At 45.4% G+C, this 3626-nt stretch overlaps 1 long non-coding RNA gene across 2 annotated transcripts; it reads right to left on the bottom strand.

The window, feature by feature from the left end:
- LOC138915889 (uncharacterized) lies at positions 1-3136 on the bottom strand. 2 transcript variants are annotated; one of them, XR_011422312.1, is made up of 5 exons: positions 3069-3136; positions 1910-2020; positions 1564-1709; positions 954-1030; positions 1-873 (listed from the first exon to the last, which is right to left on the bottom strand). It is a non-coding gene; the product is annotated as an uncharacterized lncRNA (long non-coding RNA). The 2 variants fall into 2 exon arrangements; XR_011422311.1 differs by lacking the exon at positions 3069-3136 and adding an exon at positions 2579-2709.
- Between the last annotated feature and the right edge of the window lie 490 nt (positions 3137-3626).

The raw sequence follows: 3626 nt of genomic DNA, 5'->3' as shown, positions 1-3626 counted from the left end.
TCTCTTTGAGACAGTGACTTTATTTCCTTTGGATATATATCCAGAAATGGGATTGCTGGATTATATAGTAGTTCTATTTTAATTTTTTAAGGAGAGTCCATACCGTTTTCCATAGTAGCTGTGCCAATTTACATTCCCACAGAGAGTATATGAGGGTTCATTTTCGGGCCAAAGATTTTAAAAAGCAAGTGGAGGTTCTCCACTCTCTCATCTTAAGCCTGGATTCAAAGGACTCTGACCCCTTAGGAGATGGTGGAATCACCAAGTGGAAGGAGCCTAGATCCCTGACTTAATATGTGGGCCACAAGAAGTGCCCACATTGGGAGGTTCTGTGAGTGTGAAATAAAATTCTCTTTTTTGAGCTACTGAAATGTTGGGGTTTATTTGTTACAGCTGCTAGCATGACCCTAACCAATACACCTTCTAGATGTCATTGTCTTTTAGTGCAATGCATCTGAAACTATTTGTGGTTATGAAATAGGACCCGTTTTTTCATATTTCCAATCTGTGATGTTCTTATCCTTTTGGTCTATACCCTGTTCAACTACACAAGGCTCCTGATCATATACTTGGATGTCATGAAAATGTCAAGCTGCTGTAAATTTTGCAGCACTTACTGGCAGTTTCTGCATTTATCTGGTTGTAAACCATTAACACTTGGTGGACTAGTACTGGCACTGCTTTAGCTTATTATTCTGTTTTATTTTCTCCATAGCATTTACCATTCCCTGTAACTATCCCATTTGTTTAGAGGTCTATTTGTTTCTGGTTTTCTTCCCCACTAGAATGTAAGCTCCATCAGAAAGGGATCTTCTTATCTTGCTCTGTTGCATTCCTAGTTCCTGGTACAGTTCCTGGTACATTGTAGGCGCTCTGAAAGTATTTGTTGCATGATTACTAAATGACAAGCATTGGTGGGTGGTCGGATAGGTGGGAGAGGAGGCAGTCCATACCTGTTACAGAAGCTCTCTACAGTCATAACCTGATGAGAATTCTAAGCAGTTCGACAGCTGCCTGACTCCCTGGATTTCTGGTAGATCACAAGTTCCCAGGTTAGGTCTAGCCTCTTACAACCCACCTCCCTAGGACTCCCTTGAGACTGGATGACTCTGAACTGTCACTGTTTGATGATGTGTCTGTCTGCCACCTTGGTTTCTAAGTTCTGAGGCAGTGGGGTGGGACCTGAAGTGGTCACTGCTATGTCCCCAGAGTCAGGCAGCATAGTCAAGGCCCTTGGTTGGTATTAATAGATTTATGGCATGAATGTGTGAATGTGGGCAGGAGGGGAGGCTGCCCTGGGGAAACAGTACCCTACCCTCTCTCCCATGGCCCCCATCCCTTGGCAGGGTCCCAGAGTTGTTCTTAAGCTCAGGTCAAATGGGCTGCCTGAGCTATACTTCCTTCCCCCATCAGCAACTCCAAGGTGCTGGCTCAGGCTGGCAACACTTGGCACTCTAGACATTGAGGAGCTGTTGTCCCATTTGGCCCAAATGGATACCTAGAGCCAAGGTAAGTAACGTTGTTGTATATATTTGACGGTTCATGAGCTGAGGAGGAGGTTACCGAGAAAATAAGTCCGTCATGATGAAAATCAAGAGGATGAGCATGATGAGGCTTCCCAAAACAATCCCCAAGGCTGCAATGTAGAAGACTTGGTGGGAGGTCTCAGCTGCCAAGGCTCGTTCATTCCATTTGTTGCAGTGCCTTGTCTGATTTGAAGGGAGAGGCAGTACAGAAATAGATGGGCTTAAAAGGATTATTGTATTGGGATAAGCCATGAGACTGTAAGGACCCAGGGTGGGGCCCCGAACCCACACAGGAGGGAAACAAGGAAGAATTTGAGTCAGGGTCATGACCAGGATAAGGAGGGAGGGGAGAGAGAAGGGATTGGCACGTCTAGGATTCCCACCTGGACAGAGAAGATCAAGGCTACAATGCCTATCGGAAAACACAGGATGAAGGCCAAAATCGAGAGGCACATGTAGTCTTTGGGGGGCTTGTCATGCAAGATTTCAAATGCCTGGGGGCAGGGAGTGGGTAATGGCTCAGTATGGCTTCTAGACTCTACCAGTCCCTCTGATCTCCTCCCTTTTCATGACACTTGGCTCCTATAAATACTTCATTGACTCCCTTTAAAACTCTCACCAACTCCCTCTAATTCCCACCCTGTCCCCTCTAACCTCTCCTCATCCCCTGTAATACTTCCCTGCCCCTTAGAACTCCCAGTGCCCCTTGTCCCCATGCCCTATAATCCTTCTCTGTTCCCTGTTACTGTTTCCCTGTCTCCTATAACCTCCACCGTCTTCTAAAACTGCCTCGCAGAACCCCACAGCATGTCTCTCTTGCCCCTTCCACTGTCCCCCCAAATCCCTTACTGACTCTGATGACTGTCACTTGGCCTCCCTGAATCCTCGGCTGACTCACTATCACAATTTGTTCCCATAACATCAACATCGTTCCCCAAAGCAGCCTTCTCTTTGCCCCTATAAACATCCTAATAAGAAGACTCTCACTCAATACTTTAACACTCTCACTTGTCATTTGTAAAACCTTCATTGTCCCCTTATAGAACCCATACCTTATAAAACCTCTAATGTCTACAATAGCTCTCTGCTTGTCGCTTTTATAATATCCCTCACTTCATCCCTATGAGTCTGTCACGGTCCTGCTCTAACACTTCCCACTCACCTATAAACTCCTCCCTTCCCCTCAACCCCCATAACCTCTCACTGGGCTCCTCTATGATCTTCTTTGAGCATCTGTAAACTCTAAATCGTCCTGTGTGCACTCATAGGCTGTTCTCTGTCCCCTTATAAAGGCCTGCCCTGTCTCCCTCTAGCACCATTTCTCTCCCTCTGCAACCAGCTTCCTGACCCTTGAACTCCTCTGTCTACTCATAACGGACTCCCTCTTCTAAACACGTGCTCTGTCTAAATACTTCTCTACTTATAACACCCTCTCCGCCCCCTTATGAAACCTCCTTGCCCCATCATTCCCCCTCTACCCCCTCTTTATCTTTTTCTCCCGCCCTGTCCCCTCATAAATTCCCTCCCTGCCCCCTCAAACACCCCCATTAGGGCATCTGGATCTGGCTACATGGAGCCTCTCCCTCACGCAAACCCGCTGCGGATTTCCATGGAGACCAGGCAGGCCCCGCCTCCTATCCTGTCCCTCTGCTTCTATTGGTTGCTTGGAGGTTGTGTGTGTGATGGTGGGAAAGCCAGTACTCGCCTGGCTGCTGATTGGTGTGATGAAACGCCTGTCCTTCCTACTCTCTCAGGTTCATTGATCAAATCCGGAAGTTGTTTTTATTACAGTTTAGTTTTGAGAGTCATTTATATGCTTTGGATATAAGTCCTTTGTCAGATATATGATTTACAGTATTTCTCTGGGTATGTAGTTTATCTTTTCGTTTTCTAAAAGTCCTCATTTGCAGAGCAAAAATTTTTAATTTTGATAGAGTCTAAATTATTTTTTTTTCTTTTATGGATATGCTTTTCATATCATGTCTAAGAACTCTTTGCTTAACCCAGTGTCAGGAAGATTTTCTCCTAAATGTTTGATAGATTTACATTATACATTTAGATCTGTGATCCGTACTGAGTTAATATTTGTGTAGGATGAGG

Source organism: Equus caballus, chromosome 10, assembly GCF_041296265.1.
Source record: "Equus caballus isolate H_3958 breed thoroughbred chromosome 10, TB-T2T, whole genome shotgun sequence".
In the NCBI taxonomy this organism is placed as follows: Eukaryota; Metazoa; Chordata; class Mammalia; order Perissodactyla; family Equidae; genus Equus; species Equus caballus.
The sequence above is the reverse complement of the archived record's forward strand: the minus strand, read 5'-3'. Positions and strand labels throughout refer to the sequence as shown.